The following is a 14,176-nucleotide window of genomic DNA, read 5'->3' as shown; positions in this document are numbered from 1 at the left end:
TCCAGGGTGATGGTCTTACCGGTCAAGGTCTTCACGAAGATCTGCATCGTCTGTCACAAAACAAAACAAAACAAACAAACAAACAAAAAACCCGAGTGTAGGAGACAACTCACATGCGAACACGATCCTGCTGGTCAGTTCCTAATCATTTTATGTTCACCCAATGACTAAAATAAGCCTCACATAAGCAAGTAAGCCAACGGGGGGGGGGGGGGGGGGGGGGGGAGGACAAGCCCCAGAGCCAAGTTCAAACCCCTAGGAAGAGAAGAGCACGGATACCAGTCAAGTGAAGGCGCGGGCCGCCCTATCTTCCCCTCCCACCTCACTGATGTCTGCCCCGGGCCTAACCCTTGAGTCCCGCGACTGACCAAACTCGGCTGCACTCACAGGACCAGGCGGCCCCACCCCTGACTATGAACCGACAAAGGGGTGACATCATGTGAGCGGCCCGGTGAGCGGTCCCCTCCTCTGGAACGGGCGCAGCACTGAATGGCACCCGCGCTCGGTGCCCAGCCGCTGCGACGAGACGCGGAGCGTGGCGCCGGCGCGGCCGCCGAACACACGCGGGCGCCCCCCGACTCCCACCGAGCGATGAGCCCCGTTAAGGCCTCACGGGCCCGCCGCGTTCTCACCCACGCGCACCCATCCCCCTCCAGGCGTCTCTCGCCGACCTCAAGCCCGCCTCGCAGCGCGGCTTCTCCCAGCCAGGGACCCGGAGCGGCCGCCATTTTGCGGCGTCCCTCCCCCTCAGAGAAGTCCGCGCCCGCGCGACTAAAAGCCTCCCCCGCCGCTCCGCCGGCAGCTGGCGGCTCGGCCTCCCGCCTCCCCTGCACCCGCGCCGCCACAAAACCCCCGGGCCAGCGCAGCTGCCCACTCCTCACCAAGCGGCTGAGACAACAGGGCACGCGCAAGAACGTCCACCGGACTCCCAACCTCCACGGAACTGCCTGCGCCACACCCGGCGCCTCCTTATATAGCAACCGGGAGCGCGGCTCTGATGGATCCCTCCGCAGAAACGCCGAGAAGGGACTACTTTTCTCACACTTCCCGCCCCCCGGAGAGAAAACCACAAGCCCAGATCATCCAGGAGCCCCCCTGAAATGCTTACCTGTCAAGGACGGGCTGTAGAGCTGAATCTGGGGAGGACGGGGCCGCTGCGCTTGGCGCCCGCGCGGAGGGATCAGCGCGTTCGTTGAGTGCTACGTCCGCGGACGTGGCCGGCGCTCGACCTCGGGGGCGGGGCCGGGGGGGAGGAGAGGAAAGGGCCCTCGGAAGGCGCAAAAACCCGGCGCGGAGGCCTCAAGACGCCCGGAGCGGGCTGTCCCCGCCGTCCGACCCCGACGCCCCCTCCCCTCAGCCGCCACGGTCCCCGTGGCTCTCGAGAGCCGCCCTGCACGGAGCGGGGCCAGGCGTCGCGCGCCCCTCGCCCCTCCGCGAACTCGGGGGTCTTCATGCCGGGGCGCGCTCAGGCTGCGTCCCCTCCCCCACTCCCACCTCCCGCTGAGGCGGCCCGCCCATCCCCCCTGCGCGGGCGCGCGGACAAGACGGATGACTCGACAAGGTTGCGGCGCGGCGGCCGGACGCGGGCCAGCCTTGGGCCCCCAGCCCGCGCTCGGGGCAGCTCGGGAGCGAGACACGCGGGGGAGTGCGGCGGGGCGGCCCAAGCCGCAGTCTGAAAAGGGGGGCAGGAACCCCACACGCTTTGTCCGCCTGCCTGCTCGAGATGCCTCTGGAAGCCGACCGGACTTTCTAGATTGTTCTTTGGCCTTCCTGTTTCATCCGCGCCGGCTTGGGTTCGAGAAGACTGTGCTTGAACACAAGCGCGAAGGCGTCCCAGCCTCATGCTTGTTGATCTTCGGGGGAAGCTCCGAAGTCCCACCTGGTTAGGCCTGAGGTTCTAAACACACGGCCTGAATCCCAGTCCTGTACGTTGTGGCGGGGGGAGAAAAACACAGCTTTACATCCCAAATATAAAATGTAATTCTACGGGAAAGTTCCATTTGGATATAAGAAGAGGAAAAGATTGCCGGCCCGATCTTTTTCGTTTTTACCACCATCCATTTTGTGGTTTTTAGGTGTCGTTTCTTTGACGTATTCTTTGTTTTTAAAATACATGAATATGAAAAAAATATAATATGGTGAAAACTTAAGAGGTTTTTGGAAGTTTACAGTGAAAAGTTTCCCTCATGCTCAATTCCCCAGCCACTGCCCCTTCTGGACTCTTCTAGAAATAGTCCCCATTTCTACAATATAGAGGGGGGAAAGATCTTTTAATTTCCATCCTCAAAGCCTTCCAAAAAAGAAAAATTGCCTAAAAAATGTTCTGCCATTAAAAAAAAAGACTCATTCCTGTTTTAAATTATGAACGTTGTATTAAACTTTCTTAAAATGTGAATCAAAACAAAACTGCTATGTATTCTCTTCGGTGACCCATGTATGTAGGTATTTTTGAAAAAGGTCTGAGGAACGTTCAAAATAGACTAATCTGTGCAATTTTTAACATTTTTCAAAGAGAATGAACTGGAAAATTAAAAGGAACAGTAAAAACAAAATAATCATTTATCAGGTTAGCAGGAGACCCCAGTCACTTCCTATCCAGATTTTTGTGAAGGTTATTTCTGGAAAGAGGTTTTAAAGGAACAAAACATGGAGGCTCTTTATAGGCGTATTTCTCCACAAATTTCAGGCAGAAGTTTCAGAGAACCAGAACACCGAGGTTCTTTCTAAGGCAACCAGGCTTGGCTTCATACCACACCCTGCTCGCTTTTGGCTGTGGCTCTTGCTGCCAGCCTCATGATTCATGTTGTTTAAAGGCTGAGTCACGAGCTTTGTGACATAGCTTTTTCCAGAGTCCAAAAGGTACAGAGAAAAACAGGCCTGATTTCAGAGGCAGGGGAGGGAGAGGAGGAGGAAGAGGAGGAAGGAGGAAGAAGAGAGGCTCAGAGGGTGGGAAGTGGGTCCAGGGTTATCTGTAAGGAGAAAACAACAGTCTTAGGAGCTGAGAACACTGATGTTGTCTCTAGCAGGGGGGGAAAAAAAAGCTCGTTAACACCCCTTCATTCCTTACATCCAACAATGGGTTGTGTGAGAGGAAATAGAAGTAAACATTTGTCCAAGGGCACTGAGGTGACAGGGAGGGGAAGAGAAAGTGAGGCAAGTGGCTGGTGTTTTTCTAGAGCAGTGATTCTCAACCAGGAGTGACTCGGCCCTTTGGTGGACATTTGGCAATGTCTGGAGACCATTTTTGGTTGTCCCAACAGTGGTGTTAGTGGGGAGGAGAAAGTGCCACTGGCATTTGGTAACAGAGGTCGGAGATGCTCGTCCGCTAAGACACAATCACCCAGCCCCAAATGTCGGTAATGCCAAGGAGGTTGAGAAACCCTGCCCTACAGAGGAATTTTGTCCTCATTACAACTGCTTTTCTATTTGCTGAGAAGGCCTCCCAAAACCTACATGCCCCACTTGGACCCGGGAATTGGGTATCAAGTCACGTCCCTGAAACCTAAAATCTCCTGACCTAGAATGTAATGTGCTAGAATGTGCGAGATGCAGGGTGAGTCACTGGATCCATTTTCAGTTCCTTCCACCCACAGATCCGTCCTTTGCAAGCGCCCCAGAAGAGATTGGTTCAGAACTGGCACCAATGGAAGAGTGACAGGCCCAGCAACAGGGCGGGATTGGTGGGCAGGAGTGAGCACGTGATGGGCTGAGCTCACAAAGGGCCTGGGTGTTGGGCTGCTGTAGGGAGGGATGTGGGGGTGCCTGGTCCCTGCTTGTCTGCCTGCCTTTCTTCCTTCCCTGAAGGATTCAGTTCCCCTGAAGGTCACAACCATGTATGGGACTTAACTCAGCGTCATGAGAAAGTCCAAGAGCACAGGGATCAGCAAACATTTTCCCACCCCAAGAGAAAGAGTGAAATCAAGAACTGGCTGGGAAATGTTTGCCTTGCTTTGTCATTGGTTATATAACCATAAAAGGTAGTTAAAGGTATCTGCAGCTTGGGGGTGGGGGGGCGGATTTGGGCGGGGAGCCCAAGGGACTCTTCTTTCTCCTGTTTACATGAGTGCATTTGCATTGTGTGGCAGAGCATTGGCTGCTCCAGTTTAAAAATAACCAGTTTCATCCCCCACCAGGCAGAAAATCAGACTTCAGTTCCAGTCCCCAAATTTGCCGACTTTAGGAAGATGGAGAAGTTAGTCAACAGTGGATTTGTTTTGTTCTTAATTCGTTGTTAAGTTGTGGCAAAATATACACATAACAAAATTTACCATCTTAACCATTTTTAAGCGAACAGTTCAGTCGTGTTAGGTATACTGCGGGGCGGGGGGGGGGGGGGTAGTCATTTTCCCTTGACCCTCTGAGTTCTTAGCTGAGACCCCTGTAATGAAAGACAAACAAGAGAGAGAGAGAGAAAAAAAAGACAACACAGAAGTTTATTAACATGTATCTTTCAGGTATACATGGGAGATACCCAGGGGAAAATGAATAACGCAGAGGTGGTTTTAGAAGTTAGGCTTAAATACCATCTTAATAGGGAAAGAGAAGGGGAATATAGGCCTCTCAGCGGAAAGTAAATGGTTTTTAGGAAAGATGAATAGAAGAGATGGGAGGTAGGATAGTTTGTGACAGTTTAGTGTTTAACTGATGTGGGAAATAAAGACAGAAGAAAAATTATTGAATTTCCTTACTACCTATAGTCCATTGACAAGTCCTTGAAACAAGCAGAGTGACATTCCTCTAGGGACTCAGCTGCCTTGAAGTTGATACTTTGCTGAGGGCAAAAGACAATCCTAGCCGGACCCCCACCTCCCAGGATCCTGTAAGTCTACTTTAACATATAAAAATTTCTTTAGAAATTTCCTTTATCTCTAAACCCCCAAGATATGTGTTGGCAATCACCCCCAAGCATATGGCCCACCGATATACATCTGAAGGGGTTCATGACTAAGGTTTTATTAGACGGTAATAAATGACCTTTTCCCAACAATAGCTAGCCCCCTCAAGGTCCTGGAAACCTTGCATCCAAAATTCATTAGAGACTTAAGCTATCCCTAACCCCCTCCCAACTTGAAAGTATATAATGGGCCACTCCTCATGACCCTTCTGCCCATGGGTCCTGTCCCTGTGCTTTAATAAAACCACCTTTTTGCACCAAAGATCTCTCAAGAATTCTTTCTTTGCCATCGGCTTCAAATCCTAAAGTCTGTCCTATAGCATTACTTCTAGTCTCTTCTCCTGTGACAGGAGCCAGTCTTCCCTGGTTGGTGAAGCTCCGGGGAGGGGTTCTACAACCGCTGAGCCCGTTGGAAGGATCTGCATGTAGGACAAAAGGGAGTTCACAGACATCCTCTCCTCCTATCTGCTATTTTTCAAGTGACTTCAGCTCAAAGTAATATCAAAGTGCATTTGGGGCTGGCATATGCTACTACCTTCAATATTCACATTGTTGTGCAACCATCACCACCATCCATCTCCAGAATTCTTTCATCTTGGAAACCTGATCCTCCGTCCCTGTTTTAAAAAGCTCCCTGTGGGGCACCTGGGTGGCTCAGCTGGCCTGCCTCTCGCTCAGGTCATGATCTCAGGGTCCTGGAATCAAGTCCCACTTTGGGCTCCCTGCTCAGCGGGGAGTCTGCTTCTCCCTCTCCCTCTGCTGCTCCCCCTGCTTGTGCTCTGTCACTCACACACTCTCTCTCAAATAAATAAAATCTTTAAAAATAAATAATAAAAAATCTCCCTGGGGCACATGGGTGGCTCAGTCATTGGGCTTCCAACTCTTGATCTTGGCTCAGGCTGTGATCTCTGGGTCAGGGGATTGAGCCCTGCAGCGGGCCCTACAATCAGCGTGGAGTCAGCTTGAGATCCTCTCTCTTTCTCCCCCCCTCCCTCTCAAATAAATAAATAAAATCTTAAAAAAAAAAAAAATTTCCCCATTCCCCCTTCCCCCAGCACCTGGCATCCACTCTTCTACTTTCTGTCTCTTTGAATTTGACTACTCCAGCGATGTCATATAATGAGCTTGGGTTTTTTTAAGTGTAAAATAAAATGCAATAGTTGAAAAAGATATTTTTCAAAGATTCACTACAGCTTTTCTAGGTAGCTACATTTCCCAACATGCCTCATGGTGTGTGTGCTTGTCAGTGTGCTATTAGAAATATTTAATTATAAGATACAAAGTAAAAAGAGAAGCATATAATTACTTTCGTGTTAGGCCTGATAACTTTAGAAATTACCTCAACATTTTGTTCCCTTAAAACCTTGTTGACGTTTGGAGAGAAATAACCTTCACAGAAGCTCACCAAAATGCCATCACCCCGCGTGTGAGTCATCTCACAAATTTCAGTTTCATCTCAGAAGTGAACGCTTTGCAGAGTCACGTCCCCCCACATCTAAGATGAGAAGTTTTTATGCTTTAAAATATGAGGCCAAGTCACATGAGATACAGGATTTGATGGGTGAGGAATTCATTTTTACTGCAGACAAAGAATGGGACCCGCAGAATGCAATAGGATCTCTTCTTTTAATAAAATACGTCTTTGATCTTTTTTTTTTAAGATTTTATTTATTTATTTGACAGAGAGACACAGCGAGAGAGGGAACACAAGCAGGGGGAGCGGGAGAGGGAGAAGCAGGCTTCCCGCTGAGCAGGGAGCCCAATGCAGGGCTCCATCCCAGGACCCTGGGCAGATGCTTAACAACTGAGCCACCCAGGCGCCCCACATCTTTGATCTTTAATGATAAAATACAGATTATGTGTAAATATAAACATGAACAGAATGTACATCAAAACCATTCATTCACTCATTCATTCATTAGTGCCCTGTTGCTGATGAAGCAGGAAATAAACTCCTGCCTGCCGGGAATGCTGGTTTCCTTTTGGGTCACTCCCAAGCTGGTTGGTTATTAACAGCACAAATAAAGGGCAAGGGCCAACACAGTCAGACCTTCCATACTTGCCCTCTGATGGCGAGGAATCAGTCACCAGTGCTGGGGGCCTTTAACTGCAGTCACAGTGCCAGGAAAAGGACCGTGACCTCCCCAGTTGATCTTTCTCACTGAGGTTTTAGTCATCAGGTGATCTTTGCTGTCGCATTTGTCTGCTAACAGCTCCCCTTAGCCTCTTCCAGCAAAAGTACATCAGGTGTGTTATGGGTTTCAGAAACAGAATCATGCCTATCGTGAAAATCTCACCTCCAAGTAGTGATTAGAGGAGTAATAATCACATAAATGGCGCTTTAATGATGAAGAACGGGAATAGAAAATAAGAATCAGAAAAAAGCATGGTGGAGATGCCGGGGATCGAACCCGGGGCCTCATACATGCAAAGCATGCGCTCTACCACTGAGCTACATCCCCCTCCCCTTTTGCCTTGCTTTCTGAAATTCTCTGCTATACTCTATACTTAAGATTTTTTTTTCTTGTTTTCCTAAGTTAAAATTTTGTATAATTAAGTGTGTGTTGGAGTTTAGCATAAGCAAACCAAAATAAATATTCCCAAATAGGCCCATTCTGTATAGCCCTGCACCTGAAATTCTAGCTGATATCAGGACTAAGGAACAAAGGGAAATTGACCTATTTTTGAATGTTGCTCATCACAGAAAAGAAGGGAAGGAAAATGAGTTTCTTTCCAATAAATAAGGGTGTTGCCCTGATTACACCACTATCCAGAAATGTCTGGCTCCCTGTCCCTTAAAACCATTCCAGGGAGAAATAGGTGATGGGGAGGGACTAAGGAGCGCACCTGCCGTGATGCGACCGGGTGACGTATGGAAGTGTTGAATCACTACATTGTACACCGGACACTAACGTAACACTGTATGTTAACTATACTGAAATTAAAAGACTTAATAAGAAGTATCCAGTCTTCAGTAAGTTTGAGGTTTGCAGACCTGCCCCCCTCCCAGAGAACTCTTCCAAATATAAAAATAAGCAAATTAAAAAGAAACAGATCCAGCTCCAGAATCATGGCTTTGAGGGAGGAATTGCTTTGCATAGCCCACTGAAAAGAACCATTTTTAACTGTCACTTAGCACAGCTGTGCAGAGTGCTTATGAAGCACCGCAGGGGAGAGAACATGTCTATGTCACATCCTCCAAGTCCTCAGGGGGTCACTCAGGGGTGAAGGAACGGTTGAAGGCAAGGAGAGGGCAGAAAACGGGGGCTTCACCTCTTTTCACCAGCGCTTGAGCTTTCCTGGCGGGAAACAGGCACTTACTCTGATGGGGAGAACACACCCCGAACTGTCCTGCCACCTTGGTCCAGTCAGCTCCCTTACGGCCGGCTGATGCCTGACACCCTCCTCGGGTAAAGGCCTAACTGAGCTGGAGCCCAGGACACCAGACCAGGAGCTGTGATTTCATATCCTCACCTCCCTGGGCGTCATCCATAAAATGGAGATCTGAGTAGTGCCTACTCCCTGGGGTGGGTGCGGCCATTGAGCAGCTATGCGCAGAACTTTTAGAACAGCGCCTGCTACAAGGTCTGGCCAGAGTGTGGGTTCTCAGGATGGTAAATGCCATTGTTATTATGTGAACTCTGGTGGGGAGAGGCCTTGGCCATAGGTGACATTTTGGACATGCTTTGGTAACAAGCTAAGGGATTGTGTTCGGTTCAGCAGATGCCCCTGTTTTCTCTCTTGCCACACTACTCTGCTCAAAACAAACCCGATTGTGTTTCCTCTCTGCATAAAACCCTAAAGTCAAATCCAAACTCCTTAGTCTGGCCTTTAAGGCCCTCTGATCCACTTCTCTGACCTCATCGCTTCCTTCTCTCCCCCTCCCGTGGGCACACCTGCCTCCTTGCTGTTCCGCAGGCACGACCCCTTCTTTGCACCTCAGGGCCTTTGCACTTGCCCTTTCCTCTGCCAGCAGGGGTGTTCCCCAGATCTTCTGGTGAGTGGCTCCTTCTCATTGTCCAGGTCTTCAGCAGGACCTTCCTGGACACCTCACTAATGGGGCCTGCCCATTCCACACACTCCCTAGTACACCCTCCCATTTGTTTTGTTTTGTTTTCACAGCATTTATCACTCTGGGAGACTGTTTTTTATAGCATTTGTTTATTGTCTGTGTCAGTAGGGCAGAAGTCGGGCCACTCCGGTTCCTGCTACAGCCCCAGCGCCTAGAACAGTGCCTGGCACCTAGTAAGTATTCCGTAAATATTTGCAGAATGAATGTGGGGGTGTGGGGAGAACCCAGACAAACAAATGAAAGAGTAGGAGCCTGGGAAGGCTGATGGCTACTCAGGAAGGAGTCTGCAACGGAGTTAAGACAAGAAGACGTTTCAGTGCAGCGTCCCCCTACCTCCTGCCTGAAACCCATAAACCCTTTTTTAAGGGCCAGCCTGGGCCCCTAGCGAGATACAAGAGGATGGAATTATTTGCGACAGAGGGAGCATTTCCTGGCCTTGGAAGTTGGCAGTCTTGTTCGGGGACAGCACCGTCCAAACCCAGCCCTTCGCAGCCGCGCTGTGGGCATGCAGGGCATGGAAATAGGGCGGCGAACTTGGTCTTCTTTCTCCTAACCGTGTGACACTAGGCAGCTGGACAGTGACTGCAGCTGGGTCCTCGATGGACGCCCGCCAGCCCGAATCTCGACGGCGAGTCAGGTTGATTTCCCCAGAGTAAGGAGTTTCTGCAAAAGTGGAAGAATTTAGTTTGGGAGGAAGATGGAAGCAGCATGAGGAGAGGATGAAAAGACTCCGCGGCCTCCCCGTCGGGGAATCGAACCCCGGTCTCCCGCGTGACAGGCGGGGATACTCACCACTATACTAACGAGGACCGGCCCTGCCGGCGCGCCTTCGGGGGCCCTTTTTAAGGACATTCAAACTCCGCTGAGTACCACTACTCATCAAAGGGGGCCATGTTTTCCTTTTTCTTCAAAACTGGAGAACAAAAGTCCCCCTCGATTTAACCCCGTCTTAGGTTGTAGGGATACCGCTCCGCCCTTAATTCCGTCGCGAGGATTCGGGGAACAGAAGTTAATAAACTGGGAGCCCAAATTACCGAGCAGCCATCAGCAAACGTGTAACAGAGATCAGCGCTCGTTTACGAAATCGGAGCAACGGCGTCAGGAAAAACACGGCCTTCCCGGAATTCGCCGCGTCGCAAGGCAGTTTCCCTCCGCGCCGGTTTCCCACGGACACTGCTCGGAGCCTTTTTAAGCAGACCGAATCCCGTTAGCTGATTGAAAGAATTAACGCCGTCTCCTTTCTCCTCGTCTCTTCACGTGTTGGTTTTTAAACCCCTTTCCACGCGGGAAAAAGCGGAGCTGCCGAAACCCGGGATCGAACCAGGGACCTTTAGATCTTCAGTCTAACGCTCTCCCAACTGAGCTATTTCGGCGGCCGGTGGTGCTGCGCTCCGCTCCGGGCCTCCTGGTCGCGCTGCCAGCCCTGGGTGCTCCGCCTGGGGACCGATGCGGGGAGTGCAGGACCGGCAGGGACCCGTGCCTGCCAGGCTCGCAGGCACCTTCTCCTTCTCGCCCTTCAAGGTCACCGCCCCCGAGACGACCTCCGCGACCACGCCTCCCAGCACGACCCCAGCCCCTTACCGCTTACTGTTAGCCTAGATACGGTTTTTCCTTGTCCGTTCTCTGTCTGCCCAGTTAAAATGACAGACCCCTGAGGGTCACTTCTGTATCCTTCAAGGTCTAGAACAGTGCCTGGCCCGTAGTCGGTGCTTAATAAATATCTTTTGAATTAATGAACAAATGAATGGATGAACGAACGGTAGGTACCTGGCTCGGAACTCCACTTTCTCAAGCTCCCTTCTTTGTGATAGGAACAAGGTCACCCTCTGGGTGCAACTCCCCAAGCAGCCTGAGGTGTGACAGGGATGCTGACCAGCCAAAGCGTATGGAGGACACATTGGCCGGATTGTGACTTTCCCCGGGGCAGTGAGTGACTCGGATCCGGCTCCAAGCATGGCCGCCGTACCTGTGGCTCCTGCTCAGCTTCAAGGCATGAAGAAATCAAAAGGTTGTCGTCCAGGTTTGGGGCTCTCTGCTTCCCCTCCTTTTGCGAAATGGAAGGGGAGTGATGTCTGGGAGAGGATGTGGAGTGGGGAGGCTTCGTGATGAAGTCATTTAATAAGTGTTTTTGCTAAGCACCTAATGACCCCCTGGCCCAGTCACAAATACACTAACCAGATATTCGGTATAATAACAATGCTAAGAAGCAAAATAAACCAAGGTTGTTTGTACCTAGGCTTTTCCTTTTGCATCCTTTCCCTAAAGGCAACATTTCATGCATGGGATCATCAAGTTAGATGGTGGAATGTACAGCTTTCCAGGTGCTTTCTGAATGGGCTGAAGCCATTTACACTCCCATCCACCCCTTCCACTCCTTTCTTCCCCAAACGAGTCTTGATCTTTTCTTTTTAAAGTATTTTTTTAAATTGAGGTGAAATTCACAAAATATAAAAATAACCATTTCAAAGTAAACAATTTGGTAGCATTTAGTACATTGACAATGCTGTGCAACCCCTACCTCTGTAGTTCTTTAAAAACCACTTAAGTGTATCATTTTGGTAAAAATCGAGTAAGGAAAAAAGGAAGGAAAGAAGAGAAAAGGGAAGGAAGGAAGGAAAGGAGGGAGAGAGGGAGGGAGAAAAATAAAATTCAAACAGTGCAAACAGGTACAGAATGGAAGGTGAGAGTGGTTCCCACCAAAGCCAGTCCTACCTTCCAGAGGTAACCAGTGTCCCAAGAAGACTGTGACTGATGCAGCCTTGGCAAGATTCGGAGCTGCTCTCTGCGTGCACTTCCTCCCCTGCCTGACCTGACCAGACAGCCCCTGCCGTTATCACAGGAGTGCACCCCTGTGCTTGTCAACGCCCCCCGGCGATGCCCGTCAGAATTAGGAGTAATAACACACTCACAATATACACATATTTTATACGTAAGAAGGAACCCATTGAGTACGCTGTAGCCTGCTCCCGTAGCGCCTAAGAATGCCAGGAAAACCTGTTCTACTGTTAAAACGATTGACCAGCCTCCCCGTCGGGGAATCGAACCCCGGTCTCCCGCGTGACAGGCGGGGATACTCACCACTATACTAACGAGGATGAGCTGTGCTGAGCGTTGTCTGGATCAATTCATATAGACATAGCGCCGTCCTGCCACTGCACCTGTCCACTCCCCGGGAGTTTTTACGGATGAAGTCCCCGGCGCCCGTGGCTGATGGGCTTTCCTGGGCACAAAGAGGCCTCTCGGAATCAATAAGACACTGAACCTCTGCGAAGGAAGAAACGTGCAAAAGGGACGAAGACGCGGCTTCCGATATCCTCATTCCGAGGAAAAAGAATTCACGGCCAGGGGATGTAGCTCAGTGGTAGAGCGCATGCTTTGCATGTATGAGGCCCCGGGTTCAATCCCCGGCATCTCCACTTTTACTTTTTGGTTGTTGTTTAAAATCAGTCGCACCACTGGAGGGCAAAGCAGGGAGGGGGACCCAGAGGCTACCAATTAGTGGGTCTGAGAAATAAGCTCCCATGGACATGGCAGCGCTAGGAAACCTCCCCAGCCTGCTCCCATCTGCGGATGCTCAGGTAACTCCCTCCCCCTTGGGGATTCCGGTTGAACAGAGGTGGGCCCAGGAATCTGCATTTTTACACTCCTAGTTATTCGAGCTGTCAGGCAGTGATTTCTTTTTTCTTTTCTCCTTTAAATTTTAGTTAACATACAGTGCAATATTGGTTTCAGAAGAATTCAGTGATTCATCACTTACATTTAACACCCAACGCTCATCATAACGCGGGCCCTCCTTAAAGCCCATCACCCATCTACCCCTACCCACCTTCCTCCATCAACCCTGTTTGTTCTCTGTTAAGAGAATCTTCTGGTTTGTTTCCCTCTCTCCTCCTCCCACCCCCTTCCCATATGTTCAACTGTTTCCTTTCTTAAATTCCACAGATGAGTGAGATCATATGGTATTTGTCTTTCTCTGACTTAGTTCACTTAACATAATACTCTCTAGCTCTATCCATGTCATTGCAAATGGCAAGATTCACTTTTTGGTGGCTGAGTAATATTCCACTGTACATATATACATCTTCTTTATCCATTCCTCAGCTGGTGGACATTTGCTGGATTGCGGGGTAGTTCTGTTTTGAACTTCTGAGGACCCTCCATACTGCTCTCCAGACTGGCTGCACCAATTTGCATTCTCACCAACAGTGCAGGAAGGTTCCCCTTTCTCTGCATCCTTGCCAACACCTGTTGTTTCTTCTGTTAATTTTAGCCATTCTGACAGGTGTGAGGTGATTATCTCATTGTGGTTTTGTGTTTCCCCAATGAGGAGTGATGTTGAGCATCTTGTCATGTGTCTGTTAGTCATCTGGATGTCTTTGGAAAAGTGTCTACTCAGATCCTCTGCCCATTTCTTAACTGGATTTAAGGCAGTGATTTCTGAGGATTTTGCAACTGGCCGTGTACTCAGTGAGTCCTAAGCACCTAATGCTGGTAATGGGCATGCACTGAACACCTACTGTGTGCCCAGGTACAGTGCTAATTAAGTACCCTGGTATTCTCAGATAAGACAAGCATTCCACGAGTAGTGGTAAGTTTTGCCAACACAGTAACACTGATGGGCTGGAAACTGAAGGGGGAGCGTGTGGGCACTGCGGTGCATGAGCTGCCAGGGAGGCCTGTCTGCAGAAGCAGAGGAAATGCCAGGTGCTAAGGCCTGAAGCTGGGAGGGGGAGGGGGAGGGGCGCTCTGTGTTGAAGGGACGGAAAGCAAGCTCTGTGCCCGGAGTTTGGTGAATGAGGGTATGAGAGCTTGAATTCTATCATCAAAGATTCCAGAAGGCCTGATGTGAAATGCCACGATCAGATGCAGGTGTTAACACGGTTCCCTCTGGCTGCCATGTGGAGAACACACCATAGGCCGGCAGGTGGACGCTGGGAGACCAGCCAGGAAGTCACCACCATGGCCAGGCAGAAGCTGCTGGAGGTCTGCTGGGCAGGGGCTGGGAATCTGAGATCCTGGGTGTGGAGCTGGGGAGCATGAGGGGGCTCTGGACATATTCTGGGGTAGGGCCCACAAAACTTGCAGATGGCTTGAATGTGGGGAGAGTAGGGGATACCTTCTGGTTTGGGGGTATACTGGGATTAGCGGCCAGTCTGTGGAGAAAGTGAGTAATTTTGAAATGTTAAACAGGTACCTCTGTTGTTTTATTT

General features: G+C 50.1%; 1 long non-coding RNA gene and 5 other non-coding genes across 6 annotated transcripts; 1 reads left to right on the top strand and 5 right to left on the bottom strand.

Annotated features, from left to right (window-relative positions):
• Positions 1 to 7,284: 7,284 nt before the first annotated feature.
• On the bottom strand, positions 7,285 to 7,356 carry TRNAA-UGC. Its single transcript has one exon. It is a non-coding gene; the product is annotated as a tRNA-Ala (tRNA).
• A 1,689-nt stretch (positions 7,357 to 9,045) lies between these two features.
• Positions 9,046 to 12,767, bottom strand: LOC118018377. Its single transcript, XR_004681379.1, has 2 exons — positions 11,679 to 12,767; positions 9,046 to 9,629 (listed from the first exon to the last, which is right to left on the bottom strand). It is a non-coding gene; the product is annotated as an uncharacterized LOC118018377 (long non-coding RNA).
• On the bottom strand, positions 9,704 to 9,775 carry TRNAD-GUC. Its single transcript has one exon. It is a non-coding gene; the product is annotated as a tRNA-Asp (tRNA).
• On the bottom strand, positions 10,267 to 10,339 carry TRNAF-GAA. Its single transcript has one exon. It is a non-coding gene; the product is annotated as a tRNA-Phe (tRNA).
• TRNAD-GUC lies at positions 11,990 to 12,061 on the bottom strand. Its single transcript has one exon. It is a non-coding gene; the product is annotated as a tRNA-Asp (tRNA).
• TRNAA-UGC lies at positions 12,311 to 12,382 on the top strand. The gene has a single exon. It is a non-coding gene; the product is annotated as a tRNA-Ala (tRNA).
• Positions 12,768 to 14,176: the final 1,409 nt, after the last annotated feature.

The sequence above is a fragment of the Mirounga leonina genome, unplaced genomic scaffold, assembly GCF_011800145.1.
Source record: "Mirounga leonina isolate KUSES-001 unplaced genomic scaffold, KU_Mleo_1.0 Mir_171, whole genome shotgun sequence".
Lineage (NCBI taxonomy): Eukaryota > Metazoa > Chordata > Mammalia > Carnivora > Phocidae > Mirounga > Mirounga leonina.
This window is presented reverse-complemented; position numbering and strand designations above follow the sequence as displayed.